This window comes from Fukomys damarensis, unplaced genomic scaffold, assembly GCF_012274545.1.
Source record: "Fukomys damarensis isolate Sample0158 unplaced genomic scaffold, DMR_v1.0_HiC HiC_scaffold_14, whole genome shotgun sequence".
In the NCBI taxonomy this organism is placed as follows: Eukaryota; Metazoa; Chordata; class Mammalia; order Rodentia; family Bathyergidae; genus Fukomys; species Fukomys damarensis.
The window spans coordinates 7,478,409-7,499,526 of NW_022900926.1; the positions used below are offsets into that span (position 1 = coordinate 7,478,409).

The window sequence follows — 21,118 nt, forward strand, 5'->3', positions numbered from 1 at the left end:
TTCCCCCTTTCCCTCTACTTTGTAATGTCAGTGTTTATATGAATATAAATTTGATTTGCTTTTCCAGAATAAAGAAGTTATTAATTGAAAGACAAAAAGAGAGAAAAACATCCTATATTCATGGATTAGAAGAATTATATTGATAAAATATGCTTACTATTCAAAGTTGTCTATGGATTCAATACAATTTCTATCAACGCTCCAAAATGATTTCCCACAGAAATAGAAAAATATCCTAAAATACCTATGGTACCACAAAAACCCTTTAATAACCAAAATACTCTCAAGTAAAAGGGACAAAGCTGGAGGCATAATTCTAACTGACTTCAAAATATATTACAAAACTATAGTAATCAAACAGCATGGTAGTGGTAAAAAAAGACATGAACTACTGGCACAAAATAGAGCAATCAGAAACAAATTCACAATTTATAGTCAATTGATTTTTGATAAAGATGTCAAGAGCACATTAAATAAGTATTAAAGGAACAGACAGATGTCCGTAGACTAAAAAAATAAAAAAAGAAATTAGACCTTAGTTTCATACCATACTTAAACATTAATTTAAGATAGATTCAAAACTTCAGTGTAATCTTGAAATTGTAAAACTGCTAAAAGAAAAGAGGAGAAAAGATCTGTGATATTGGTTTGGCCAATAATTTTTTTTAACCCAAAGGCACAGACAACAGGAGCAAAAATCAGACAAATTAAAAAGCTTATGCACAAAGAATCAGTCATCAGAGTCAGTTCGGCCTACTCAGCAGGAAAAGTTATCTATAAACCATGTACCAATAAAGGGTTAAAATACAGAACATATAAAACTAAACCAATAGCAGCCAGAGATGACTGGCTAGAAACTGTGGAACACTGACTATCTAAATTATTATGCAATTCTTTTACCTTTTTCTGGATTAGGTAACTATCATTTCATTTGTTATTGGTCAATGACAACAATTCTCTTTTGGTAGAACAAAAGACAACAGATACTACTGTGAATAATGTGAGAATAGATCAGTAATAACTGACATTTTTACCTTTGGTTTCTGTCTTTAAGGGTGTAAATAAAGCCAACCCAGGCAAGAAATAGGATCTTTGGTATTTTGGCAACAGAAGACAGATTCAGACAATAGGGGATCCTTTTTCAAATTCTTTTGACTGTTGTTTCTTTCAACTAATGAGTGAATAAAGTACATTCTGTGTGAGAGGAAACAATATAAATGTTTTATAACTTTTACAAATTGACAGTAAATATCTAGGTTAAGTAATAGTTAAAAAACTAATTTGGGAAAATGCAAACGCTATAGAAATGGAAGCTAATGTTACCATTTCAAGGCTTATATTATGGATTATAATTGCAGAGATAACCTGAAGTAAAAGATGTGAGTTTTCAAAGTGAATCATTTAGGTAGGCGTTACTACTGAGCCACTGCCCAGTTCTTAAAATACATAAATTTGTATCTACTTTCTCTTTTTCCACATCAAACAGAAGACATTGTTAACTTAGCCACAAAAATGAGGAAACTAGGGCTCTCATAGGGAATGTAACAGAACCAGGACTAAGTAAATCATATGCTGGTATCAATACAGGTATTCAGAACCAGTTGGCATTAATCTGTATTTAAGTATTAGAAGTCATCAACAAAATCAACCAAAAAATTATTGAAAAGATATTCAACAGTCTCTCTTGCTTAATATGCATAAGGAAAAGAATTTTAAATCCATAAAGCATAACCAGGTCACACCGATAAAGTCTATACAACATCCATTTCCATTAACTACTTCATCTATTTCTGTCTAGTATTAAATACTATGCCATTTACTGGTGTGTAGGAGGGTTCGTGTTCCAATGACCGCCAAGAGAGAGTCTCGCTAGTGTCAGAGGTCAAATACTTATGTGAGAAAGATTTTATTCAGTATCAATAAAAAATTAACTAGGTCTAATGCGGCCCCGTGGGACTGTGTAAGAACTGTCAGCTTGCAGGGTTCCTGATGTGTTATGTAGAGTAAGCATTTCTTTTTCACATAGGTCCTGGAATGTTACAGTTGGTAGTTTTCCTTTAGCATTTTCCCCATGCCATTTGCTCAAGAAAAAAGTATCACAGCCTTTTACCTTTTTGATAATTCACATACAAACCAGAAAGTATCATAATGCTGCAATTAAAAAAAAAACTGAGCAAAGTCTGAGCATTTGCAACTCAGGTTAGAAAAAGGCATCTATCTATCTATCTATCTATCTATCTATCTATCTATCTATCTATCTATCTACCTATCTATCTATCTATCTAAACAAGCTGTAGTGGCTGGGGAATAGAATTTCATGGCTCTTCTACAACACTTCTCATAAGAGGTTGCGGTGATTCAGCTAAAGTGTGGGGATAAATTATATAGACTGTTTTATGGCAGGTGGGGATATTTTCACTTAAGTAAAATCAACAAACGTTAATTGACACCTACTAGGTTGTTAAATGAAGTCAAGAACAAACCCGTCACCTGAAGTAAAGTGTGGTTCTCCAAAGTGGGGTCTAGGGCCCAGGACCATCTGCTTCATCCAGGGTTGCTGGGGTGCTGGGAGGGAAGACACAACTCCCCTTGATCTTTGAATGAGAACCTGCATTTTCATCTGATCCCTACATGACTTCTATGCACTCCTAAGTGAGCAGCCGGTCTTTCCTTTCATTTGCATGGGGAGAAGATACTCAGGCTTTCTACACAGTTCAAAAACTTCCCCACCAGCTCATCTTTGGTGAAATTTGGAGAATTTGTGCAATGTATTTACATAAAAAATTGGTCTTAGCCTGCCCTATTCCAAAAGGGAAATGAGACCTTAGGGAATAATAAGCTTTTATTTCGTAGAAAAACAAGGGTTCATGAACAGAGCAGAAGAAGGCAGAGACCCCGGGGTCAGAGAAAGTCTGTGCTTCCTTTCCAGTCCAGATTTTAGGCACGTGATTCATCACTTGGATCTAGAACAGATTTCCACACATTCAGAAGTACAGGCAGCCCCATGGAAATGCTGATTGTGATCCACTTGTGAGCTGGTGACTTGAAACTTTGAATGTATCATCCCATGGAAACAGTGTTATTCTGAACAGATAAGTCTGCAAAAAATTTACTGAATAATATAATGTAGCGAGGAGTAAAATGTTGAGAGGAATTGGAGAAAAGCTCCCACATTAGAGTGACACACACCCAAGCTCATGCTTTGGCTCTACTCTCTCCAACTCTTCACTATATAGTTTATAGTTTCCTATAAAATCAATATAAGCACTACCTCAAAAAAAATCTTTGTAAGAAGTGACATGTGCATTAGGTCACATATTGTTGAATTAAAGTCACTGTGCACGATTGGGCATGTAACAGGATTTTAAAAGAATTTTTAAATATAGTGCTTGTGAGTATGGATTAGATACAGCACGGCAAAAGTGGTAAAAAGCTGACGGAAAGCTTGCTGAGAGAAAATGATGCCTTCAGAGGTGCTCAATGGAAATCTGTAAGCAGTGCTCACTAGAAATTTGGGAAAGTATGTTAGAGGTAGACGTTGTGACCTGGTTTTACACAAAAGTGTGTGGTGCAGAGTAGGACGGAAGATGCCCGGTGCCTCTGGATGAAAAACACAAAGGAAAGGACTACTGGCGTTTGCCTTTGTTTTCTTTTCCAAACTTTCTCCCTTACCTCCATGTGTGGTGGGTGATATTGCTGACCTTTGTCAAACACACAGGCAGATTGATCAAAACCAAGAGAAAGGTTTGGGTCAGAAGTGTGGCGGTCTTCATCACGGCCCCAGGCGCAAGGAAGAAGTTAGGAGAGCGAGAGCTGACAGACTCGGAGCCTTGGAGGCAGGGCGGCCAGGCTGGGGCCTCTCCACGTGATGAACAGCCCTGTGATCCACGGAGTAGTTTAGATGACAATACCTTAGGACCCACAGAGCTAGTGTCTGTGTCCCTTCTTACGTCCCCGTCACTATGGTGAAGTCACAGCTAACATTCCAGTTTAATTCAAACCAAACATGGCTACGGGCCCGGGACTATGTTCGGTGTTGCTTAATTTTTGGTAATCAGCTCTCCTGGTGCCGAGGCACCTTTCTCTTCTCCTGTCCTTTCACCCCGGAGAGCCAACCTCACCACGTTTGCACCCTGGGCCTTACCCAGGAGGCCTCCCAGGTTCTCTGCCCATCAGCTTCCCTGGTTCAGTGGCTTTTGGACTTGGACTGGGACTGACCAGCGTCCCCGGCCTCCAGCTCGCACAGGGTCCTCTGTGGGACTTCTCCACCTCGATCGGCATCAACCAGTCCGATAAATCCCCCCTCTTTCATTCTGTCATCAACCTCCTCCCCAGGTTCCTGTTGGCGCTCTGTCTCTCTGGATAAATCTAATGGAATACAGTACCAAAGTAGTTTACAAGGGAGTCAGATAGTTTTATAGTTAAATCAATTTATTCAACTATGATTCTTTTATTTCTATAGGTTGGCCTATTTTTGATAATACGTATACATAATTTATAATGTTTTTGTGATAATATTTTTAAATTTCAGATAAATTATGTAAAAATATTTGAGGGAAAAATCGTACTTGAGATTCCTGCATCTTGGGGGAATTTTGACTTAGCCACCTTTTCCGACTTTCTTTCTTTCCTCTGTATAACCATGTGGTAATAAAGAAGTAGAGGCAATGCCTGATGCTCTGAATTTAGAGGTAAAATGAATTTTTCATCTCTCTTTTGCTATTCGGTTCCTCCCATACTTAAGTAATTAGACCCTTCTTGTAGCTACTAATCATTACACCTCACAACCTCTTATGCTTGTTTTATTTTATCCTGTTCATGTCGATCTCATTTCTGAGTTTTCTACACTTCTGCTTACCTTAAAAAATATCAAGTAGCTTTTAATAGCTGCCGGCCAGCCATGCAATATTAAAGGATTAAGGGTAGACTAAAAGATCTATGTGACATATCCCACTGCGTATTCTCCCTTGCAATCTGTGAAATAATCAGGAGGTAAGACATTAATTGTACCTTCAAGTTTTTATTTTAAATTAAACCTTTTGAATTATAGAGGGCCATGACTTGTAGATTCACTACACAATTCTGGGTCCACTGAATTTATTCAGTTTAGGAGCTCAGCATTCCTCAGCATTCTGCACCCAGTCCTTGGTCTTTGGGAGGTCCCGTGGCAGAGCCAGGACCCATGGGAATGAACGGACTCTGTTCCTCACCTCTTGGTCACTACTTGAGTGGCAAAGGAAAAAATTCAGTTATGTGCGTTAAACTTACGGGTATCTAGGCTGAATTTTTTTCTTAATCTAATTACCTAGGTAACTAAAACAGGCAAATCTATAGAGATAAAAGAGGATAATGGTCCCAGTATTATCACGATCTTTCCTTCGTGCTTTTCTGTGTACTGTGTCTCTGCTTAAAATTAAGTCATTATATCAGTGTGCATTTTGCCCAACTGCATTTTTTCTATCCAATATTACTTTAGGGGCAAAAAATATTAATTAGAGGGCAAATGAATCTACTTGCCTGAAGAAGCTTAATATGTGGTAACAATGATTAGTCAATAATCTTAAATAATTATACACACAGAGTAATAACTGTAAAGATTAAATGCTGCCCTGAGGTTTGGCTCTGACCTCCATATTTGGGCATAACCTGCCACTCTGTTCTGTTACACTGTTCTAATGTCATTTTTGATAATACTTTGTGTATTATTAAGACAGTTTTTAATATACAGTAGTTTAAAAATAGAGCTATGTTCTGAGAAATGGATCATTAGGTGATCTTCTCACTGTGTAAGGCAATATGCTGTCTTACCCAAAGTCGGGTGGCAAGGCCTTCTGTCTGGGTGCACCGGAGATCTACAGTGTGTTGCTAGGGGGCACCTGATTGTGGTTCCCCCTGGGGGAGTCCGATCCAGGGCACCTAATTAGCACAGCATTCCGGTAATACAAATAAAACGCATCACTGGAGAGGTTCAGATTGAGGATACAGACTTGGAAATAGAATCACCGTGTGGGTGAGAAGCTGTGAGGCTGACCGAGGTGGCCAGGGAAGAGAAAAATAACGGCGTGTGAAGTCCTGACCACACCGGCACTGTAGGGAAAGGAGAAATGAATGCAAAAATGAAAGCCACTGAGAGGCCTGGAGATTCTGTTGCCTCCTTCAATTCGATCATGACATGACTTTAAATATGATTGTAGAGGTGCTATAATTTTTATTACAATAAGACATTTCATATGAGATCTGCCAGTTTTAAACCAGTTTTCAATGTACAACGTGGCGTTCCTAACTGCAGGTATGATGTTGTCGAGCACCTTTCTAGAAATCGTGCAGCTTGCATACCTATAATTCTCTCTTCAGTAGATGTATGGCTTGACCCAGCTATTGCTCAGGCTCTTCTTGAGCAAAACTGGGCCCACGCGAATCTGCGAAATAATAACACTCACATTTGCCACCAGGATGTACACACACAGTGCAATTTGAAGGCAGAGGCTCTGGGTTTCGCCTAATGCTCCAGCAGTGGCTGAGGTAATGATGTCATCACTGTTGCCACCAAACACACAGTGGGTAGCCTCAAGACCAGCCGCATGTTTGTTACAATCTTTGCTGGTCTCAGAGTGTTCTCAATTTCTCTCATTATCATGTTTGTTTTTCCTAATTTTAAGCTTATGCTTCAGGCTTTCTGCTTTTAACCACTTTTCACCACAAATCCATGTTCTTTGGGCCCTAAAGTAGTACATGTATTAAATATAAGAATACATACATAAGATACATGCATAACTACTAAACCTAAGCACACACAAACATGTACTTTAGCAACTGAATATCTGCTCATTGTAGTATGCACTTTTCCAACTCTGGGAAAAAAAATACTCTGTAGCCACAGTCTACAGGAGAAGAGGCTTAATTTGTCTCGTGGTTTTCAGAGCCATGGTTCACTCCGTGGTTGACTGGCTCCAAAGCAGACACTGTAAGGAGTGCACGGCGATGAAAGCCGGAAACAGATCTTGGGAGGGAGGACAAGAACACACCCTTCTCCTGATGGCTGCTTCAGTCATGAGCTCATCCATGACTGATCCACTGGTAGGTAGAGTGCCCCATGTTCTGATCGCCTTCCAAAGTCCCACCTCTGTCTGCATGAAACTTGTGGGACACGTTGCATCTAAAGTGCAGCACTTGTGATCGTAGAGCTCTCCATCCACCCACCCCACTGGGGACTGAATTCAGGGCTTCGGACATGACATGCAAACACCCTGGCATTGAGCCACGTCTGCAGCCCTCCATCTTGGAAAAGCTTTACGATCATAAAAGAGAAGGCAAACCAGCATTTTTGTAATCTGGTGTTATGTGGGAAATCATGGTAAGAAAGAGAACAAAGTGCATTGCTGGAGTTACAAACAAAACAGCTTATGGAAACTGGGACATTATGGCAATTTATGGTTGCCATTTTTCCATAATAAAATATTAACTGAAAATAACATATACTACCCACTTGTTCCAAAAGTGGCATTGTCTTTCTTTTCCTCACTCCTTCCCACCCTTCCTTCCCTACTTTCTGGTTAGACTCAGAGTTTATAACCAATCTCATAAAACTGTGGTGTTGATCAACTTATTGCATTATTCCCCAAGTAATTGACACATTCAAGAAATGATATTTCAGATTGCTTGAGTCCAGTTTTTTTGATGTGATTTTTTTTCCAACTTGGCTTTTTAACTCCAAGTCTATAGCTCTATTATTTTATTCCCTTATGATTCACAGCTTTTAGTCACAGATGCTCCAGAAACTTACTTTTCTTTCTTGAAAGCATTTATTAGATTTCTCCCCCTAGCTTTTGTAATGAAGCCTAAATACCCTAACTCATTGGAAATTGCCCTGATTTTCCAGGCTATTGGCAGCAGTGATAGATAAAATCATAAAAATAGGCAAATGCCACACTTGAGTTAACTGAAAAACAAATTATTTGGTAAAATACTTTCTATTTACCTAAAAGTAATATCCAAAAGAGAATATATTTGTCACATTTAATTTTTCTGTTTTAAACTCATTATTTTTTAAAATAGTGTTTTGAAATTTCAGTTAAATCATTGAAGGTAGTAATATTTTCCCTATGTGTGGAAAGGACACTAGATATTTTTAAGATTCCTCCTCCCTCGTTGGCTCTTTCCCTTTGACTTTTGTGAGTCTCTCTTCCCTCTGCTCCTGTCTTTCTAATCTCCTGCCTCCTATCTTCAACCACCAGGGTAACTCATCTGGCTCCTGGTTATCAACATCACGTGTGTGTTAACAAATCTCAACAATTTGTCTCTGGTACAGTGTGAGCCTCCAAAACCTGACTTCATAGCAGTTGCCCATTTGCAGTCTCCGCTGGTTTTTAACAGATATTTTGAACCCAGCACTGAGCCCTGAGCTAGCCCTCCCCAAAGCGATCCCAACCCCGTATGTTGTCTTTCTTTGGTGTACATTCTGGATTCTTCTATTCACCTGCAATGCCTTCTCATCCTTTTTGCTATTTCCATTTTGGGCCGAATCGCTTCCTTTCTGGATTATTGCTATAATCGGTAGACAAGTTTTCCTGCTTAAACTTTATGCCCTTCTACTATGTATCACCCCTGCGGGAGCTATAATGAAAATCTGAGATCGTGTAATTTGATTCCTCTGCCCAAATCGTCCAGTGGTATCTCCTTTCACTGTAGTCCTTAATCTATAAAGCCCTCAGCTGTGTTAATTCATCTCATCAACTCGCAGCTCACTCTGCTTCCGCCCCCCCACCCCGTCTTCCTCCTGTGACACGTGGGTCCTTCCCCAGAAAGACGGTGGCCTAGAATCCTCTCTCCCTCGGGAATCTCCTAACATCCTTTGCATTACCTGCTGTATTAACGTCTTCCTTGGCCACACTGCACTCCCGGCTCCTACAACCAGCTTCCCATCTGCTAAGGTAAATTCATCATTTACTTATTTTCTAGATATTTATTGTCAGACTTTCGATAGGATGTAAATTCTGCGGGGGCGGGGAATCTTTGCTTTTTCTTCCCTGATATATTCGTTGCCTCAAACATTGACTCGTATGTAGGCACTCAACAAATGTTGGTTGGTTGGTTGAATGAATGAAATGTTTCAAATGCTTTTAGTGTTTTGTAGAGAAATTCTGACATTTTTCATGTTTAGAAAATCAATGAAAGAGTAACTTTTTTATTGTGTAATATTTGTACAATCTCTTTATCATGATTCTCAGATATTATTTCATGTATGTAGGCTCATAATATAACATCAATTAAAAAAGTAATGTATCTGACAAACAGCTGATATTAACAAAATTGATCACCGAGTCAATCAATATGTAGCACATGCAGAAGAAAATCTGCCTTCCAGACTGGATATGGTCCATCTATCATTGGCAACCGTCATCTCTATCTATTTCTATATATCTGTCTATATTTATGTCTAATTTTGTCTATCTACCTCACTATTTGGTAGTGCTCCAGTGAACTGAGAAAACAAAAGAAATAATAATATTCTGTCTCACTGTTACATAAAAATTTCAATCAGGGCCGCCCTGCTTTTATTAGAGCCAGTATCCAGAATCTATTGCTTCTAGGGCACTTATTTAAATCTCCTGTGTGTTTGTCTATTCAGTCTTCTTTTTTTCTTTCTTGGTACCAGGGATTGAACTCAGAATCTTGTGTTTGTCAGGCAGCCACTGAGTGACATCCCCAGCCCTTCAATTCAGTCTTCGTATTTTTCTTGTTATATGATTTTAAATACTTTGCCAGAGAAATGATTATTAACATTCAATTAGAAGATCATCAGCATGTTACAGTTTCAGATAATAAACTGAACTGTATATGGCTTTGCAAAATATTCCTAGTCTGTAAAAAGGTAGTTGAAAACATGGATTTTACAAAAACTCGTTAATTATATCACGAGCAAAAAGTGATAAGGTTTTAAAATGAGGTGTTGGGCTGAGACACATATGCACAAATTCCTTCCAATACTACGTGTAAAGAGGACAAGGTGTGGGAAGATCTAATATTGAAATATGGAAACTAACCAACTGAAGTTTTGTGTGAACACTTGCTTATCAGTTTTGTTAATCGGTTCTTTAATTGCAAATGTTGTATTTTTTTTTTCTAGCAGCAATTTAATATAGAACTTCTCTTCCTCAGGCTCTGTCTTTATTAAATTTAACCAGAGAAATAGTTCCCATCCAGATACTTCATGATTTCCTCAGATTGGGTAGAAGATTTTAAATCCGTTGAGGTATTCTCACCCTCGCCTTTTCTGGAATGTTCCTTGTAACACAAATGAGTTAAAATCACACAGTCCACGAACTGCTTCCTAAAGGCCATCAGCACCTATGGATTCTGCAATGAAGGTTGGCATCACTTTCTTTTCAGAGTTGTCTAGGTGAGTATGTGAATCACGTGTCTTAAAGACAGTTCAGGAGATTCCTGATTATGGAGATACCTTATTACTTTTTAATGGCTGCAGGAGGAGTGAGGCGCACTTTCCCAAAAACTGTTTTTGCTGGAAAGGGCAAAGAGACATGAGGCTGTAGACTTTAGTAGGTTCTAGTTTGTGCCTGGGGTACCAGACGAACAAGTACTGAGTCTAACTTTCTGCAATAAATTTCAAAGCAAAAGAGTAACAAGTTCTGGCTCTCCCTTTCCTGAATACTAAATCTTTAAATTAGTGCACTAAAGAACACTATCAGATGCTTCTTTTCCAACCACCCCACTTATCTCTAACTTTTCACTCAGGTTTTCTGAGGGGATTATTTTCTGCACAAGAAAGGTCCCCACAACATTGCCTAGTGCTGTGTCTAGAGTGATGTCCATGCCAGTGGTTTGGCCTTGAGCTCCCTGGGACTCACCCTGCTCACTGCCTTCTTCATCTTGGTGCCACCTCCCCACTCGTTGTGCAGGGCTGTGCACGCTCAGGCACACCAAGCTGCCGCTCCACCCTGGTTCTCACTCCAGAATTCTCTGCACAGAATATAACTGTATTCATAGGCAATTTAGCAGACACTGGTCCAGCCCTCTTTGGAATTTTATGTCTGTATCAACTTAATTAAAATTCTCGAATCCTGGTTAGGTTCATATTATTGTTTTCATTTTGCAGGTGAAAAATCACAAGGGAGACAAAGACACATAAAGACATATATTTGCTTTAGAGTTGGGACTGGAATTCAGGCAGATGTACCCAACCTGACAGTCTAACCATTGCCTCAGTAAGTGATTATCACAAGCCTGGAGACACTGTCAACCTCTGATGTTTCCAGTTCTAGTTTCTGATTGGAGCCTTTTAAGAAAGTGATTTCTACGAAGTCCACAGACTTCACAGGATTAAATTTTATAGATCAAAAGTTTTCCAAGGATTTCACAACCTGCATATTAGTTAAAAATATGCTAATTTTTTAATTGTAGAGATTGCCAACTTTATTTTGGATTGAAGTATTCTTACCAGTAATACCTGTTTGAATTTAATAAAAACACTAATAAGAAGAAGAAAGATTTGGCAAGGTGGCCCTAAAGAAGAATTGGAGACAATGGGACCAACATACCAGGCTAATTCCACCAGAATGAAGATGCCCTTTGATCTAACTTCAACAAATTTTAAAAATGAACATGGAAAATAGTGAGGTTTTTCCTAATTATTTGGTGGCTATTATTTTTATATACAAGAATGCACTGAACTTCAGTTAAACCTTGCTTCTTTCTCAGCAAGCATAATTCCCTTCATAAACCTTCAAAAGATACATTCAATTTAAAGCTTTCTGTTTCTTCACGATACATGAGTATATTATCTGTGTTCTAATTTTTTGTTAACTGCATTTTGATAAAGTGACTGGAAAATAATATTGAAAACTTAATACTCAAATGCAGTATAGTTTTTTTAAAGTACTAATGCAAATGCACACATCTATGCTGTGAAGACAGTGGGAGGAGGTCAGGAGCTGGGAAACTGATTCTGCATAGAATCATGTGAGACACAGAGGGAATCATGACTTGGATTTTGATTTTGCTGGTTTTGATTGTTAAGCCTTGTCTTATTAGCTGCTTTAGGGGAGATAGTCAAGATTTAGCCAACAATCCTTTACATACACTTGAATTAAAGAGTAAATCTGGGGAAGTGTAATTAAATTTGACCGACCGACTAAAGTAACCGATATTGAACTCTCTGAAGTTGAGGGCACCAAAATGAAGTAGTTTTCTTTCCCCCCCAAAATTTACTTTTGACAATGGGAAGACAAATGTCCCACCTGTCAATGACATCACTAATGGAACCTGTAGCTAAATTTAAGTTATAAAAATTGAATAGAATCCAATGCAATTCAGTGTTTTTTTTCTTCACAAACTGAAAATTAACTCCGAGCCCTGGACAATGGTGGGTTGTTCCCAGTGGGGGTTGTTCCTTCACTTCTTCATTTCCTTTCCGGGGCCCCTTTTTATCCCGGCATTGAGAGGACTCACTGAGAGGCAGGACACTTGCTCTTCCCATCCCTTCCTCGAGGCCTGCTTTGTGGCAAGTTTTTCTGTGATGGTCTCTTGCATGGGTCACGGGCTGGTTTTCTGGAGGCATCTTTGGGCGATCCTTCATTTCGTCATTCACAGATCAGGAAGATTGTTTCCTGACCTGATCTATTTTGAACACTTTATGAGACGCACTCATCTCTGGCTGTTTATCCCTAAACCACTGGAGGATCTTTTGGTGGAATACCAATCGCACAGCTAATTCCTGCTCCCTTCCACATTGCCCACCGGGCCATCAATGAGTCTTACATTTACTGCCCCCCAGAAAAGGGAGTTTGGGCCTCTTCATTTCCGTTTTGCCTTTATTCTGCTCCCCTCTCCATTCTGGCAGGTACCTCAAGTCCCCCGCATTCCACCTTCGTCCCGGAGGGACTAGTCATCGGATGTTTCATGGGGAAATTAGACCACTGTTTGTTACTGTGGCCCGATCAGTGCGTACGCAGAACTCCATGATACGGCGTTCAAGGTCTTAGCCTCCCGTGTGTGGGGTGGCGCAGATTCGAATTGGGGCGGAGGGATTTTGCTGCTGCTTAGTGCCTGTCGTCTGGATGCTTCTGGTGGCTTTTCCAAATCTGGCTGAAATTCACAGATCATTTGGAAGGGTATATATTTTGGCATTAACATTTTTTTAAAGACCCCATTGCCCAACACCTAGGCTTTCTGTACTAGAATAGTTTAGCCAAAGTATCCTCGTGTTTAATCATAAAAGAGACAAGTTTCAAAAATTTCGTCTAGCTTTGAACTTTCTTACCTGAATAATGAAATAAGAAATCCACCCTATTCTTTGATGAAGCTTTACTTTTTTAATTAGGATCATGGTGGGTTTTGAAGTTTTTTTTGCTGTTCTTCTTGCTTTTTCAATTGATAAAGAGATTTATTTTTGTAATTTTCAGTCTTTTCTTTCTCCCTGAACACAGACAACTCCTCTTTTCCAGGATTAGCAGCTTTTTATTTAACACCTATTACTCTGTTCAACTTATTCCCAGCGTTTTCAAAAATAAACTTGGAACATTTTTTATTCCAAACAAACATTGACAGGCAGCAGATGTTACTTGAGATCAATACTTCAGAAAATAAGGGACTGAGAAAAGCAGTGGAGCAAACCGAGAGCTCCAGCGCCCGCCCATCCACCCGGCCCGCCAAGCCCCCTCCCCACCGGGCTCCCGTCCACCTGCTCCAGCACCGCGTTGGGGCCTGGGCAGCGTCGTCGCTGGGGTCTGAGGGTCCATGTTTGTGATTCTCATTGGAGAGTGAAAGCACAGGTTCAGAATGAAAACAAGCCCCCACTGGCCACTGCTTCTCAAAAGCCGGAGGCTGGCCCTTCTTGTTCAAAATGCTCCAGTTGAAACATATGAAGAGAAAGCTAAGAAACCCCCTGCCCTAAAGGCGCTTAGTCAAGCACCAGTCTCCAAGGTGGCAGAATCCAGCTCTTGCGAGTTTCCAGATGGGATCAAGATTATTAATCATCCTACCATGCCCCACTCACAAGTGGTGGCCATCCCTAGCAGTGCTGATACCAGAGCATCATCACAGTACTGACCGCCAAAGGAAGGAGAGTGGTAGCAGTGGGCCCAACACATTCATCCTCATCAGCTGTGGGGCAGCCCCAGCTTGGTCTCCAGGACCGCAGCCACAAGCCCAAAACAGCAGAGATTCCAAGAGTACAGAAATGTTCACCGAGAAGACGGGACCGAAGCCTGTAGCTAGGGATGTGAATGTTCCTCCGGGGCACTGGCGGGAGAGCTGTGCCAGTGGTGAGGCAGTGGGCTGCACTCTGGACAGCAGACCGACTGACCTTCAGTGGCTCGGGAAGATGAGTTCTGATGGACTGGACTCCTGCAGCGTCAGGCAGAAAGTGGAGGAGAAGAACTGTGACCTGGAGCAGAGTCAGGTCAAGGTGGAGGAGTGCTCGGGAGCATCAACACTGTGTGGACTCTGTGTGAGAGGCCGCCCTATTCTTCCGTGGCGATGGCACAGTTCACCATCAACAGCACCGAGAGGAAGCCCAGGACCTTGCAGGACATCTGCACTTGGATCGAAGGCTCGCTTCCCCATTTTAAGCACCTTGTCAAGCCAGGCTGGAAGAATCCAATTCGCCACAGCCTCTCCCTCTGTGACATGTTTGTTCAGGAGACATCTGCCAAAGGCAAGGTCTCCTTTTGAGCATTCACCCCGGTGCAAACAGACTCCTGACTCTGGATCAGGTGTTTAAACAGCAGAAGCAGCGGAATGCTGAGCTCTGCTAGAATGTGACCACCAAAACTGAACCCCTCTGGGCGCATGGCAGAAGATGAAGCCGCTGCTGCCTTCTACCTGGTGCCCACCCAGTTCCCAGTGAACCAGTTCCTGGTATTCAGCCCACAGAGCTAGCCTACCACAGCCAGCGAGTCTGCATTGCCCCCAAGGTACTGCTGGTGGATGAGGGCATAGCCCCTCTTCCCGCTGCTGGACCAGTGAAGGAGGAGAAGGGCTGTTATCTTTTCTTCTGGTTCAGTTCATCACGGAAGAAGGAACCCAGCCTGGGAAGGTCATGCACCCCTTAGTGAGACCCACCGAAGTGGAGAGCCTTCCCTTGGAGGAGTGGCCCTCTCCACGCCCATCTTTCAAATAAGAGTCATCTCGTGCCTGGAAGGATTCCTGCTGTCCCACCCCATGGCCCAAGAAGTCCTACAGTGAGCTCAAGTCCCCAGCACGGCGTATCTCAGAAATGCTTGTGACTTAACAGAGAGAAAGAAGGGAGATCAGCCCGAGCTTGTCTTCTTGGAGGGACCCAGCACACTCGGGCAAGCCATACAGCATCTCTCTGCCTCCTGGCAGAGTCTGCCCCAAAGCTTGGCTGCCCAAGGAGGAGGGAGGACCTTTCAAGACACCCTTTAAGGAGGCGCTGCCCATCTCCACCTCAAGTAAATCTCTCCTCCCCAAACCCCTGAACCCTGGAGGCTCACACCACCCGCCAAAGTGAGGCGCCTGGATTTCAGCCTGGTACAAACCCTGCAGGGCACCTTTGGCCCCTTACCTGATGCCCTAGGGCCAGTGGATGTGAGCACCACATCACTGAAAAGCATTCCCCTTTTTGACTCACTTCCGAGCTCCTCAATTCAAAACCCTTTGACTTGCCTTTGACCCTTTTAGCAGCTCTTGCTCCTCAGATCTGGAAGTCCCCATGTTAGGGTCCCCAGAACCACAGATCTCCAGCCTTTCAGCCAACTGTGTTCTGACAGAAGACTTGGTTCTAGACACAATGAATGACAGCCCGAGAAAGATCCTGTTGGACGTCAGGTTCCCTGGCCTGGAGGAGGACCCCTGGGCCCCGACAACATCCACCGAGCTGCAGTCGAGGCCGGACCCTGACCCGCCATTCCAGGCAGTCGTGTGGCTGGGCAGTCCCAGGCTCCGCGAGTCCCACACCCTCTGAGTGAGGACTGCGGGCCGGAACTGCACCGCCCGGTGATGCAAAGGCAGCAGTCACACCCCAGCCACCTCTGCAAGAGTAGATGGGCAACCGGGCCCGAGAGAGTGACTCCTCTGCTCTCCCTGCCAGAAACGGAAGGGCGGCAATGGGAAAGCAATGGTGAAAGGGACTGCCAATTCCCCAGATCCCTTCCATTCTGTGTGCTGCAGTTCACTTTCCCTGCTTCTTGCAGTGTGGTGTTTGTAAACAGCATAGATTTTCTAAGTTACCTTCTAATTATAAATGAAAGTTGGAGGTGGGTAGGCCGACGGAGCTGCCGTTTGCTTCTGTCCCCTTGGTTCGGCTCCTAGAGGGGAGAACCTGCAGTGCACCGTTTCTTCCAGGCCCAAGAGTTCTTTACTGCGTGCGGGCAGTCCGAGGGTTCTCCCAAGTCTGCTTACCAGGACCCCTCCTACTGCCCCTCCATCCCCGCTTCCCTGTGTCCAAGCCAGCTTTCCTGCAAGAAGAAATGTGATTTGAAGGGTCTTGTATTGAGTCAGGAAATGGATTTGGAGACGGAATGGGTGCATCTGAAGCAGAGAGGAACCCTCACCTGCCCTGTGTCCTTTGCAAAGAACCGCCCTGGGCTCAGGCTGGCTGCCTGTATGTGAGCCCGCTCGAGAGCACTACCACAGCTCACCTACGGAGTAAAATAGAAAACAAGGGATTGAAATGAGGCTCAGAAAATCTTTCAAAAAAGAAAACACTTCTTCATTTAAAACATTAAAATTCACTTGAAAATACTATGTTATACGTTACATTTAAACATTTGTAAAAAGTCTAACATTGTAAAAAAAACAGCAGTTTTGTCTTTTCTTTCTTAAAATGATAGGCTCACTATTTGCAATAAGTTGTTTTTGTTAAAGTGATTATTTATTTGAATATTCTATTACTTAATGTTTAAATTTAAGCATTTAGGTCATTTATTTTGTATTTGGTAAGAATATTGAAACTGCAGTGACCACTTGGATTCAAATTTTGAAGATTCAAATAATGTATAGATGCTATATAAAATTTCTTTGGGGATCTCATAATAATAGTAATCTTTTTATAATGTTTGATGATAAATATAACCAATTCCATGAGAGAGCTGCATAATTACATTTTTATCTTTTCTTTTCCTTCTTTTCTTTTGGAATCAAGATAGAGTTGAACTTCAGCTTCCATGAGTAAACATGTATGAATTTTCAGATAAAATGTTTGGAGATTTCTTGTTAATACATTTAACAAAATAATTTCCAATTAGAGGAAAACATTTCCATCTTGGTGGAATAGATTGTGAAACTGATTTTCAATTTATCATGATCTATCGGACAGTGAAATAACTATAAAGTCAGACAAGTGTTGGGTTCTTTCTGTATGTCGCCTCATTTAACCCCATTGTTGTTTGTCTGAAGCCCCACAGAAAATGTAGATGACTTATGGAAGATTACAGACAGGTGCCGAAGTCTGTGTCTCCCAGACAGCGCTCTTGCATCCCGACAGCAGGGGATTCTGAAAGCAGCTGTGTTCTGGGCCCCATGTGGGCAGAACCGCAGAACTGGACAGGACCCGTCCGGAGGAGGCAGAGGTCAGGGAACGCTGTCAGGAAATGATTTCGTGGTCGAGCGTATTTATGTCTGCTGTCAAGTTATTTCCTATAATCTTTGTAAAATAATGTTAAGTCAAGTCATTATAAGAGAATCAAGAAATGAAACTAGGAACAACAGCAAAGACTCAGTATAGGGTTGGCCTCCGTGGCGTGTGTCAGTTCGATGGTACATCTGGGGTGTTTTGGTAAATCTTTGTCTCGGTTACATTACACTTTTCTGGTCTCATAGTTATGCATTTTCAAAAGGAGTGCATTATGTGTGCTTCACCTCATCTACTTATAAATACTGAAGTCATAAAAGAGTACTTATGCAAGGACCTGAGTTCGATCCCTGGTACCCAACCCCCCCAAAAAAAATAAAAGAGTACTTACTCTTGCATTATTATACTGCATTGAGTGTCTTTTTTCCATTCTCCCATTGGTCTCATGACCTAGGGAGTTATTAATTTGCCACTTCCGAGACAAAATATATTTTAAAACGTAATATGACTGCCTGCGTTTTCCAAATAGAAACTGCCTTCTTATGAGTTACCTTGCCCTTAAAAAATTTGTGAGGTATTTCTTCAAACCTCAAGCTAGTTTGTCAAATGACTTCTCACCTACACATTTTTGTATTCATATTTCCTGGTGGCTGGGTTAGCATACTCACAAATACTACAAAGCGTGGGGAAATAAACATTGCTGGAATGGTAAATGAAATCATGACTTCGCAGGATAGTTTTCACTTTATTGAAACATCCTGTGAAGATGCAGCGGGGTCAACGTGAGGCAGAAAGGTGACCCTTCAGCATCTCTTAACTCATCTGTTCAGTCTAAAAACATTTCTGTTGTGTCAAATATAAGTCTCCTAAAATTCTGGAAACTACGTTCCTGTATCTTACATCCCTAGTTCATATTTATGTAACCGGGCTCATCCTCTCCTCAAGATTTGCTCTTATTTCTATTTCAACCCTGTTAAATCTCACCATCCGTCACGCAGAGGTCCCAAGGACGCTTTCCCCTCAAATGCATCCTTTCTTTTGCTTCCTCTTGGACTCTTTCATTGTGTGTGTGTCAACGTGCTTCCCAAACAACCACCCAATTCAGTCAATTCAACTAGAAGAAGAAATCAGTCAGGTCAGTTGCGAGGTTCCCTGTAGACAAAACATCCCCCTGATTGACTGGAGGTTTCACTTATCGGCTGTTTGTTTTGGCATTTTTTTAGACACAGCTTTGGTCTCCCTCTTCTCTCCCCTTACTGAGTCTGCTCTAATTGCTTGTGTATTATCTTTTTTGGCATTCTTGTAGCTTCTTCCTTCCACTCTGGGTTGTATAAACAGTTCTATTTATAAATGCATTCTTCAATTGATCTATATGATATGTGTTCTAAATGGTTTAGCTGGAGTATATAGGCTATTTATCTTGATATTCAAAGTCTGTGCTCAAATAACTTGAGTCAGAGTTCGAATTGGAAGAAGGCTCAAGGCCGTGTGGACCAGTTTGTTTAGTTTTAAAATCTGAGCCAGACTTTTTACTATTTTTAGAAAATATATGAGTGATAATAGAGAGAAAAGAAAGTCAGTTATCAGATACTCAGGTGTGGGCTCCTTGCTTCTCTAAGATCTCGCTGTCATTATTTCTCTTGGAGGTAGTGGCACAGCTGTGGGATGTCTAGGTGACAAAACTCAGGGCAGATTTAACATGCTTTTTGCTTTCTTTCTACTGCAGATGGGCAGGAAAACTTGGCTAAAAGCATCCAGGGAGGGCAGGTGTATGGGGAAAAAACAAGAACCAAGACATATCATGTCCCTTAGGTACAAGACCCCAATGATGAATGTAACTGTATTGTTTGCTTTAACTGTACCAATAAACTCAATGGGGAAGGGGAAGAATCATCCAAGTACTCACGCTGGACTCACATTAAACCTGGAAGAGACGTTCAACATTCCTAGGAGCTCAGAGTGCTTCTCTACTCCTTCTCTCCTTTTCTCCTTCCTCTCCACCCAGCCCTCCCCTTTGGCGTCCATGGGAGGCCTGGCCGAGCAGTCCCAGTGAGAACCTGCGCATCCGTGGAAGTACCGGGTCACTCTCCACCCTGCTTCTGCAAAGCTGCCTGCAGCTGCCCCTGTGTCTTCAGGCCCTGTGCTGTTCTGAACCAGGGATTGCATCCGCTTCTAGGCCAGCTCCCCTCAGCTCCCTTCTGCACAAAGGCTGCAATTACTCGCTCCCCTCACCTGCACCCCAGGTCCTGCCTCTTCAGGAACAGCCCACACGCATCTCAGCATGGGCTGTCTTTCAAAAACAAAAACAAAACCCATCTCTTGACCTCACATTCTCTAGCTCCGATCTCCTTTTCTTTCCTCCTTAACCACAAAACTGCTCGAAAAGTGAGCCCGTTCCGCTCTCTCCACTTCTGTACCTTCCATTCTCTCTGCAACTCATTCCAAGGCATTTCACATTCTCTAGCTCCGATCTCCTTTTCTTTCCTCCTTAACCACAAAACTGCTCGAAAAGTGAACCCGTTCCCGCTCTCTCCACTTTTGTACCTTCCATTCTCTCTGCAACTCATTCCAAGGCATTTTAAAAAAAATTGTTGTTATTCCTTCTTGGCTTATATTTCCAAACATTAATCAAAGCAGAGACAAGTTGGTCAGATTTTCTTGCTGGAATATCAGCAGTTTTAATGATATTTGAAATATTCCTTTCGGAGTAGTGCAACACTGGGCATGGTAGAACTTGCCTGTAATCCTATCACTTGGGAGGCTGAGGCAGGAGAATCACAGTGTGTTCGAGACCAGCCTGGCTAAATAATGAGCTCAAGGCCAGCCTCAACTATACAATAAGAAGTTGTCTCAAAAAATCAATCAGTCAGTCAATCAATCAATCAATTTAGGGTAGTGCAAAATTTCTTCATAAAGTAGATATGTTTTACATTTTTTTCACCTAAATATTTTAAGAATGCTGTTTCTTCAAACTAAAGAATCTTTTACTTCACAATCTATCTCATAGCACTGTAAAAGTATAGAAAGAATTTGAAAGGTATTTCTTTAAGAGACAGATTTCTTATTTATTATGTTATTGTTCTTGTTGTTGTTTTGTGGTACTGGAAATTAAATCCAGGGCTTTCCCACTGAGGTACATACCCAGGCTTTGATTGCTTTTTATTCTGAGACAGAGTTTCGCTGAGTTGCTGAGTTGCCCAGGCTGGGCTAGAACTTGTGATGCTCCTGCATCAGCCTTTCAAAATGCTGGAATTATTTACCTGTGCCACCCCTCCAAGCTATTATCATTTTCTTTCACTACCAAGAAGCACCTAAAAAGGAACCATCTTTTGAAAACAACTTTCTCCACAAGCTTCTGATATTCCTGGTTCTCTTCCCTTGTGTTTCTCCTCAGAAACCTTTCCTGGCTCCCCCTTCTGTCCTCAGGTCCTGCTTGTCGGTGGCCAGGACTGGGCTGTGCCACCTGCCTTCCTGACTGTGAGATCTCATTCTTTCTTGAGCCTTCAAACTTTAACCATGTATCGTTCAAAATATGTGTGTAGCGTCTAGGTCTCTTCTTTGAGCCAAAAA

General features: G+C 41.7%; 1 pseudogene; it reads left to right on the forward strand.

Annotated features, from left to right (window-relative positions):
• Positions 1 to 13,439: 13,439 nt before the first annotated feature.
• Positions 13,440 to 16,660, forward strand: LOC104863393 (annotated as a pseudogene).
• The last annotated feature ends 4,458 nt before the right edge of the window (positions 16,661 to 21,118 follow it).